The sequence below is a fragment of the Sorex araneus genome, chromosome 6 (genome assembly GCF_027595985.1).
Source record: "Sorex araneus isolate mSorAra2 chromosome 6, mSorAra2.pri, whole genome shotgun sequence".
Lineage (NCBI taxonomy): Eukaryota > Metazoa > Chordata > Mammalia > Eulipotyphla > Soricidae > Sorex > Sorex araneus.
In genome coordinates, this window is record NC_073307.1 from 131,978,038 (window position 1) to 131,989,248 (window position 11,211).

The following is an 11,211-nucleotide window of genomic DNA, read 5'->3' on the forward strand; positions in this document are numbered from 1 at the left end:
GATGGGATTGTTTGTTTGTTTTTAAACAGATCAAATTTTAAAAGTCTCTCATTTATTGTTTTCCTCAGGATGCTAAGCTGACCAAATCAGATAGACACGCTAACTGAATTTGATCTATGACTCTCAGTTTGGGATCTTCAGCTTCACTTGGTAAAGTAAGCACATCACTCTTGCCCTGTGGCTGTCATACCACCTTCTCTTCCAACTCTGCCTGCTCCTTTACCCCTCTTGTAGGAAAAACTATGATTATCAGGCACAGAAAGGATACTGAGTCTGATAATCACATCCTTGGATGGGTAATCTCTCCATCTCCAGGGCACTCACTTCACAACTTAAAATTTTCCTACGTTATTTGAGATTACCCTCTCAGATTAATCTTCACAAAAGATTAAGAGGTCATACAGGCGTCTTTATTCAGCCTTCCACATTAGTTTAGAATTTTTATTTGTATTCAGCTTTGTGATAAAAGATTCTCTCCCTTTGTATTAATGGAACACTCTCGACCACATAGATATTTGGAGCCCATCCTCATGGTCTATTAGAAAAGCCATATCAACAATTGATGGTAGAACAGTTGTCATGTGCCCAGAAGCATGATATTAAAAAAGGAGAAATGAATGCAAAAGTGGGGTCTGGAGTGATAGCACAGCGGGTAGGGCGTTTGCCTTGCACTCGGCTGATCCAGGTTCGATTCCCAGCATTCCATATGGTCCCCGGAGCACCGCTAGGGGTAATTCCTGAGTGCAGAGCCAGGAGCGACCCCTGTGCATCCCCGGGTGTGACCTAAAAAGCAAAAAAAAAAAAAATGCAAAAGAGCAAATAATCTCTTCTTTTGTGGAGATTTCGAATGCAAAAGACAATAATTTACCAAAGACGTAATTCTCTGAGCATGCACTCACGTCACTAGAAAGTCTTGTATGAACCTACTAGGAGAAATTAGGGATGCACACATTTGGGAGGCAGAAGAATATTATAACCGTGTATACCATACCATCCATTCATCAATACTTGACAGAATACTCATTAATCATCAATTCCACATATCAACCTTAATTTGTCCATAGTATAGAAAAGACTGGCTATAAAAGTGCAGGTCAAGAGTGAGGACAAATGATAGGTCAACGTCTCAGGGCCACTTTCCCCTCCTAATCCAAATTTTACACCTCAATGTATGTCCATAAACTAATGATCATGGAAGATTTTTTGTTGGAAGTCTTTTCTGGAAATAGGTTCCAAAAAAATAAGTTAACAACATTATCCTTTTTCTCTAGGATGTGTGTGTGTCCCTCTCTCTCACTAAAATGTATTACTGGCATATCTTTACAATCAATGACAGCACTTGATTGAACCAGAAGGCTTATAACACACACTTCATTCCCTGCACATTTGGAAATCAAACCAAGTGTTGACTTGGTTGGGTCTTTTTTTTTCCTTTTTGGGTCACACCCAGCGATGCAGAGGGGTTACTCCTGGCTCTGCACTCAGGAATCACCCCTGGCGGTGCTCAGGGGACTATATGGGGATGGAACCTGCATCGGCCGCGTGCAAGGCAAATGCCCTACCTGCTGTGCCATTGCTCCAGCCCCTTAGTTGAGTCTTTAATATAGAAATTTGGAGTAGGTCATATATATCACTTTCTATCAAAGATTAAGAAGAACCACACAAAGAGTAAACAAGAAGACCTGAAATAATCATACACAGAGATTCAAGTAAAAATACAAAGATATTCCATGCTCTTACATTTCTTCTACCAATTGCTTCCTGAAGCTTGACTTATTATTGTCCCTAATTAGGTTCAAAGAAACGGTCTTGTTTTTAAAAAATGGTTTTTTATTAAGTCACGGTGAACCACAAATTTACTCATGGTTGGGTTGTAATATCCATGTTACCTTGTAACACCAGTCCTTTCACCAGCATCCACTTCCCCCCACAAATACCTCTCGTTTCCCTTCTATCCGCCTGCCTACCTTGAGGAGAGGCACATTTTTATAAATAAACTTTGACATCATGGCTTACAGTTGCTGATAGGGTTTCATGCTTAAATTTTATTGCCTTTTAGCCTCCACTCTTCCTCTGGGTTGAACACTTCCCTCCACCATTGTAGTGTTCTCTTAACTGACCTATTGAAGACCAGTTCTAGTGTTTTTTGTTTCTGTTGTCTGTGTACATTTGTAATTCCCCTATTATGTTTCTTCATGTGCTGCATATGAGGGAGATCATTCTGTGTTGGTCTTCCTCCCTCTGACTAACGTCACACATCATGATACTCTCCAGATCCATCCATCCACATAGCAGAAAATTGCATTATTTTATCTTTTCTTATGGTATATTCCATTATGTATATGAACCATCACTTCTTTCTCCAGTCATCTGTTCTTAAACACTTGTATTGTTTCCAGATTTAGCTATTTGTGGATAGTGCTAAAAGGAACCTGCACTGTAGCAGTGTCATCCCGTTGCTCATCAATTTGCTCAAGCGGGCACTAGTAACGTCTCCATTGTGAGACTTGTTGTTACTGTTTTTGGCATATTGAATATGCCATGAGTAGCTTGCCAGGCTCTGGATGTGCGGGCAGGATACTCTCGATAGCTTGCCGGGCTCTCCGAGAGGGATGGAGGAATCAAACCAAAAAAATTGATTCCAAAAGGAACCCAGGGTTGAACAATGTCTTTTCTTGTATTTGGGGACCTTTTATTTTTTTCTGGTATGTTAAAAAAAATTATTAGTAAATTACCGTGAGGTACAGTTACGAATTTATGAACTTTCATGTTTGCATTTGTGCCCATTCTCCCCCACCAATGTTCCCAGTATCCTTCCCACCACCCCATCCCAACCCCCACCACCCCACCCTGCCTCTGCTGCAGGGGATTCCCTTTTATTCTCTCTCCTGTTGGATGTTGTAGTTTGCAATAGATGTATTGAGTGGCCATCATGTTTGGTCTATAGACTACTTCAGTATGCAGCTTTCAACCCGAGTGTGTCCTCCCAATATTCTCTACTAGGTGTTCCCTTCTCTATCTCAGTTGCCTTTTCTCCCAGCATGTGAGGCCAGTTTCCAAGCTGTGGGGCAGACCTCCTGGTTCTTATCTCTATTACTCTTGGGTATTAGTCTCCCATTCTGCTACTTTATATTCAACAGTGAGTGCAATCTTTCTATGTCTGTCTCTCTCTTTCTGGCTCATTTCACTCAACATGATGAGTCAGTTTCCATGTTTGATCCATGTTGATCAACTTATATGCAAATTTCACGACTTCATCTTTTCTAATAGCTGCATAGTATTCCATTGTGTAGATGTACCAAAGTTTCTTTAACCAGTCATCTGTTTTTGGGTACTCAGGTTTTTTCCAGATTTTGGCTATTGTAAACAGTGCTGCAATGAACATACAAGTGCAGATGTCATTTCTACAATATCTTTTTCCCTCTTCAGGATATAATCCCAGGAATGGTATTGTTGGGTCAAATTGAGCTCAATTTCTAATTTTTGAGAATCGTCCATATTGTTTTCCCAAAGGGCTGAAGCAGTGTATAAATTTAATGCGATCCTTATAAGGATACCCATGTCATTCTTCAAAGAAATGGAGCAAACACTCCTGAAATTCATATGGAACAAGTCCCCACGAATAACTAAAGCAGTTCTTGGGAAAAAGAAAGTGGGAGGAATCAACCTCCCCAGCTTCAAACTCCTCTACAAAGTGGTAATAATTAAAACAGCATGGTACTGGAACAAAGGCAGAGCTTCAGACCAATGGAACAGGGTGGAATATTCTGACACAGCACCCCAAATATATGAACATCTAATCTTTGATAAGGGAGCAAGACATGTGAAGTGGAGCAAGGAGAGCATTTTTAACAAATTGTGCTGGCAAAACTGGACAGCTTTATGCAAAAAATTTGGCTCAGATCTCCACCTATTACCATGTACAAAATTCAGATCAAAATGGATTAAAGACCTCAACATCAGACCAGAATCCATAAGGTACATTGAAGACAAGGTCAGCAAAAACCTCCATGACATTGAAGCCAATGGTATCTTCAAAGCTGACACACCACTGGCCAAGCAAGTGAAAACAGAGATAAATAAATGGGACTATCTTAAACTAAGAATCTCTGCACCTCAAAAGAAACAGTGACCAAAGTACAAAGACAGTCTACAGAGTGGGAAAGGATATTTACCCAATACCCATGTGATAAGGGGTTGATATCAAGGATATACAATGCACTGGTTGAACTCCACAAGAAGAAAACTGCCAACCCAATCAAAAAATGGGGTGATGAAATGAACAGAAACTTTCTCAAAGAAGAAATCTGAATGGCTCAGAGGCACATGAGAAAATGCTCTACATCACTAATCATCAGGGAGATGCAGATCAAAACAACAATGAGATACCATCTCACACCACAGAGACTGGCCCACATCCAAAAAAACAAAGCAAGCGGTGTTGGTGTGGATGTGGGGAGAAAGGGACTCTCCTTCACTGCTGGTGGGAATGCCGACTGCTTCAGCCCTTTTGGGGGTCTTTGAAATAGATGCCAAGAAGTGAAATTTATGGGTCAGATGAGAGCTCAATTTTTAGTTTTCTTGATCCATGTCCATATTGTCTTTCAAAAAGGTTGGGCCAGACGATGTGGGAAGGTGCTTGTCTTGCATGCAGCTGACCCAGGTTAAATCCCTGAATGCAGAGCAAGGAATAATCCATGAGTATCACCAGATGTGACCCCAAATACACACACAGAGACAGATTGGGCCAGTCTACATTCTCACCATCATTGAAAGAGGGTCCCTGTTTCTCCTGCATCTGTGTCAACACTGGCTGTTCTTGTTCTTTTTTGATGTGTGCCAGTCTCTGTGGTATGAGGTTATTGCTCATTGTTTTGCTTTGCATTTCCCTGATGATTAGTGAGGCAGAGTATTTTCTTTATGCCTTTTAGCTATTTGTACATCTTCTTTGAGGAAGTTTTTGTTCATTTCTACTCCCCATTTTTGGATGGGGTTGGATCTTTTGGTGGGGGGAGGTGTGGTTCTCTCAGTGCTTTATAAATATATGTATATGTATACATTATATATACGTATATCACTGTCATCCCATTGCTCATTGATTTGCTCAAGCGGGCACCAGTAACATCTCCATTGTGAGACTTGTTACTGTTTTTGGCATATCCTATACACCACAGGTAGCTTGCCAGGCTCTGCCTTGCAGGCAAGATACTCTAGGTAGCTTGCTAGGTCTCTGATATATATGTATATGTAAACATATATATAATAAACCCTTTATTGGACAAGTGATTGGAAAATAATTTCTCCAAGTCTATGGGATGTCTTAGGATCTTGGTCACTGCTTTGTTTGAGGTGCAGAAGCTATTAATTGTGATGCCATTATTTTACCTTTGTTTCTGTTTAGCCAATGTCACTGACTTTGTAATGGGGTCTTCGCTTCAAAATTTCGGAGAGTTCTGCCTATAATTTTCTCAATATAATTTATGGATTCTGGTCTGATATTAAGGTATTTATCTGATTTTTGACTCTTCTGCATGGATTTAGGATAGGGTCTAAATTCATTCTTTTGCACATGGCCAGGGAGTTTTCCCAACACCATTAGTTGAAGAAGCTTCCCTTTCTCCACTTCATATTTTTCTCCTTCATCAAAAAAATTGACTGCCCTAGATATAGAATGGCTGTATTTATTTGTGGGATTTTAAAAAAAAAAAAAAGTCAGTCTGACACTAATACCCAATGCCAGCAAAAACGGCTCAGGAGGGGCTGGAGTGATAGCACAGCGGGTAGGGCGTTTGCCTTGCACGCGGCCGACCCGGGTTCGAATCCCAGCATCCCATATGGTCCCCTGAGCACCGCCAGGGGTAATTCCTGAGTGCATGAGCCAGGAGTGATCCCTGTGCATTGCCAGGTGTGACCCAAAAAAAAAGCAAAAAAAAAAAAAAAAACGGCTCAGGAGGACGGGTCAATGTTTGGTCAATGGTGTGGGAGGAGGATTGTAGTTAAGATAGAGAAGGATCTACTAGTTGGATATGATCACTCCGGATAAGAACTAAGTCTTGAAAGCAGGTAAAGGAATATACATGATAACCTTTCAGTATCTGTATTGCAAACCATGTGCCTAAAATGAGAGAGAGAGAAAGATAGTGTCAGAAGAGAGGTGCCTGCAATAGAGGCAGACTGGGGTGAGGGGTGGCTTGATGGTGGGGAGGAAAACTGGGGAAACTGGTGAGGGGATGGGTTTTGGAACACTGTATGTCTGAAAGGCAATTATAAACAATTTTGCAATGTTCTATCTCACAGCGAGTCACTAAATATATATCTAAGATATATATAAATAGCTATACATAAAACTGAGTATTTATTTTTAAAAAACAAAATCCCTAAGTTTCCTTAAGTGAGATCAAGTTAAAATTTGTTAATGGAAGCTAAGAAAATATTACAGTCCCCTAGGATCTCCCAAAGAACTTCCCCTGGAGGCTCTCAACCACTGACTGTTGTCTCCACTAAAAATCTTTCTTTGGTTTGTTTCTCTATTTTTTTCATTATTATTACTTTCAGACCTCAATCCTTTAGGAACTATTTCAGAAGAACCTGGCACCTGGCAACTCGAAGAGTTGAGAACAGAGGACACCTTAAGCAACACAATTCACACATCAGTTTTGCAGAAGTGAAATGTTTGGCCTAATTTCTCAAAATAAAGTCACTTTCATAGGTGGATCATTTTCTCATGTCCTAGTTGCTGAATGGTTTCATGCAAAACCTTCAAATTTTCATCCTAGGTGCTGTCCAAATGTTATGTTAAGGAACAAAATGAGATTTGATAGATACTTGGTTAATTTATTTAACAAGTAATGATTATATATATGTATATATAGATTCCTTAATGTTTTGACATTTTTTAAATGTTTTCTTTCATAGTATTTCACTTAATACTCAAAATCAGGTGGCTAGGATAAACCAGGATACTGCTGTACCATTTTATAGGTTTCATAGGTCTTTAAAATTAATAAATGTTTGGCCAAGGAAATTGGCACTGGATTATGAATTCCTGGAGGATATGATCAATGTCTAACTCTAAAATGCTAGTTGCCCTGCACAACAACTAACTTATAGTGTTTAAGGAAAGAAAAATCATCTTACCCAATAATCCTAATTCACTGGTCGGGATTGCAGGCAATATTATGTTGAGAAGTGTCCTGAGAATGATCTGAACTCCAGGTGAAGCTATGATTGAATAGTAACAACTATTCAAACAACTATCATTGAGTGTTGGCAACAGGCAACTAAGCTAGAAGACAGTGATTGCATGGTACTCAAATTTTCTACCATTATAGCAAATGCTTAATATTCATTGAGTTAAACCAGGACTGAAGTCACACAACTGAAGTTGCCCAACTCTGCTTGCTGCTGTTCTCTCTATCATACAAGAACAGCATTTCCATTTTGACCCCTGAAATTTTATATTAGTGATTAGAAAACAATAGCCCAAAGATCAAACCTGGCCTACCACCTACTTTTATCAATGACATCTTATTGGATCATGGTGGCCTTCATTTGTTTATGCTGTTATACATGCTTTCATGTACAATGGCAGGGTTGAGCTGTCACAACAGATTTTAGTTTTTTTATTAGTTTTAAGACTACCACCAAGACAAATATTTAGCATCTGCCTCTTTATTTAAAAAAAAAAAAAACAGGAAAGAAAAGAAAATGGAAAAATCTGGTCAATTCTATTCCAACTCAAAAAAGTTCAGAGTAGCTCAAAATAGATCAATATTAGCCAATCTTTTCTCTATTTCAGAAGAAAATTGCCCAACTTTCTGCCTTGGTGACAGGTTATAGTATCCTTTCAGTGGATCTGGAGAGTATCATGCTGAGTGAAGTCATTTAGAAGGAAAGGTGGAAACACAGAATGATTGCTCTGGTACATAGGGTTACAAACAAGCAAAGCAGGGTTTATAGTTACCCAAAGGCAACAGATACCCAGAAACAGTCTTCAGTAGAAAGCTTAAGGAGGTTGGGGAGAGGATTAGAATGAAAAGGAGGACACTGCCATGATGGAGGGAAGTGGACGTTCAAGGAGGATGTGATGCAGGATTCTGTTATATATAAAGCCCAACTTTTAACAGTATTATAAACCACAGTACATAAAATAAAGAAAAATTAAAATAAATCCTCTTTCAACTTAAACATTTTAAGGTAAAAAAGGGAAAACTGTACAATATGAAATGCTAAATATATTAGTTAAACCTCTCTACTGTAAACCCAAGATCTAGGTAACGAGATAGTCATAAATAAATTTATTTTCCTCTTTGAGGAGGAATACTATGCAAGAACTGTTGAATAAGGGGCTGGAGTGATACACAGTGGGTAGGGCACTTGCCTTTCACATGGCCAACCTGGGTTCGATTCCCAGTATTCCATATGGTTCCCCGAGCACCGCCAGGAGTAATCCCTGGGTGCAGAGCCAGGATGTGCCATGCCAGTTGTGACCCAAAAAGAAAAAAAAAAAGAATTGTTGAATAAAACTAATAAATGTTTCATTTTTTTAGCACAGGCATTCAAATTAAAAATAACTAATCTGAGGGAGCAGAGCAACAGTTTAAAGCAGGTAGGGGATGGCTGACCCGGGTTCAATCCTTGGCATCCCATATGGTCCCTGAGCCTCCTAGGATTGATTCCTGAGTGCAGAGCCAGTAGTAAGCCCTGAACACCACTAAGTGTGGTCCAAAATAATAATAATAATAATGATGATAATAATAATAACTTATTTTTGGTAACTGAAACATAAGGTTATGAGTCAAGTAGTAAAGTTTTATTAATTTTTATGAGACTTCGGGTGACGCTATTAATTTAACCAACATTAATAAGGTGTCCAAGCCCTGAACATACAATAAAATAGTATATTGTTTTGCATTTTAGCTTTTGCTTTGTATGCAATTTTATAAAAGTTATACCAGGAATACAAAGTAGGAAATTGTATTTAGGTTTATTTTTCCAAAACATTATAGATTACCATTCTATACAATGTGACATTTCCATTGGTTATTTTTAAATATGTGTGAATCACCAGTAACCTATATGTTGTCACTAACTGCAGTGGAAGAAGATAATATTAAAACATTAAGCTTAAAATATCAGATATTATGAGGGAAAACATTGTGATAATACTATGCTAGCTTAATAAAAACATAGCTGATAAATCCTCATACCCAACCACGTATATATTGTTTCTCAAAAAAGAAGTGGATATATTTTCTTCAGTCCCCCACCCCCATATTTTTGCAAACCTTATGATTTACTTTATGGATTACAGGAGTCATTCTAGGACTTTCCAACCTGGTATTAAGAGAACCACTAGTCTCTGGAATTCAGCAACTCTGCTGTGAAGCTGTTCAGCTCAAACTCCAGAAGAAGTGAGGGTACAGAACAGAAAGACCCACCAAATAATAGGTCATCTTGGAAGGACATTCCTGCTCCATGCAGCTCCTAACCCAATATAGCCTAGACAACCAGGAGCAGCAGAATCACCTGCTGTGCTTAATAAACCCACAATAATAAAGCACTCTTTTAAGATGATACTTTGAAGAGTGGCTGGTCACCCAGAAGCAGATGCCTAAAATGAGGCAGGTTTTCGTGGGAAAGATTATTTAGACTGATGTTTGAGAAAGTTCAGAAGCTGTTGTTTGCACCGGTGTGCAAAGAAGAAACCAGTTATGAAACAGGTGGCTGAGGATTCCAGGCAGAAGAAATAGCAAGCACAAAGCCTGGGGCAGGAGTCAGATTGTGCATGAGAAATAATTAGGTATCTAATTGAACCAGGCATCTCTGCAATGGAGTGAGAGAAACTGTGGGGGAGAGAGGAGCTGAAGCCAGAAGGGACTTAAGCTTAGAAAGAAGTTTGGATTTATGACTAAGACAGGTGTGAAGTGATAGCCCAGCGGGTGGGGTGTTTGCCTTGCACGCAGCTGACCCGGGTTCGATTCCTCTGTCCCTCTCGGAAAGCCCAGCAAGCTACCGAGAGTATCCCGCCCGCATGGCAGAGCCTGGCAAGCTACCTGTGGCATATTCAATATGCCAAAAATAGTAACAAGAAGTCTCACAATGGAGACATTACTGGTGCCCACTCAAGCAAATCGATTAACAATGGGACGGCAGGTGCTACAGTGCTACCATGGAAAACCATTGAAGCTTTAAAGCAAAAACTACAACTTACTCTTTTAAAAAATCACTCTAGTTACTGTGTATGCAATGTCTGCTCTATTGAGAATGGATTAGAGAAGTGTAAGAAAAATAACCGGGGGAACCAATGCAGCATTCATGAGCAGAACACCCAAGCTTATGATAGCTTAATGAAAAGAGGTACAATTTTTACTATACCATAAACCCGCTCATTTTATATGAAAAATTTAAACAAAGTATAAACAAAATTTAACAAGTATGCAGAAATTTACATCAGACAACCCTCACCACTATTGAATCAGGCAACAAAAGTATATAATATTTCTATCCTCAAAAGACATTCTATTAATTAGCACTGCTCTTCCAAAAACTTGGTGCTTAATATGGACTTCATATTAAATGTGTGATATAATAATAACAAAAGTAGGATCACTTAAAACAGATGAGTTTTCTGAATTTATCACAAACATCTTGCATCTTTCTATAATGTATCATCTTTGGTGGCTGCGAAGTATTTTTCTATATTTATTTCTTTGCTATAATCTCTAGAACCAGATGTTGGCTATAAATTTTTCACCTAATGTGTACCATCACAGTTAATAAGATACAGACTATACCTGAACCTGAACATCTTCAAACTCTCTTCAGTTCTTGGCAGGATCTTCAAGGAACACACTCTTAAAACTTTGTTGGGGGTGGGGAGGGAGGGAGTATGGTGAAATAAAAACACTACTCTGGTTTGGAATACAAGTTCAGCCCTCCTATTTGCAGTTCTAGAGCATAATTTAGAATGACTACTTTTCTTGGGCAAGTTGAAAAAACAAAAAGGCAAAAATGCTAGCTGTTAATTACTCTGCTAAGGATTCCCAAGAGTTTGTTGATTGCAGCCACATGAGGAAGCTTCTTGGAGGTTGCTGTTCTTTTTGTATTCACGCCTCAGTAACATTTTTTCCAGGTTTCTTGTAAGCACTAGGAGAATCTGCTCTTCTCTTAAGAGATGTTTAGAACCTTTCTCACTGGCAACCTAGCTAG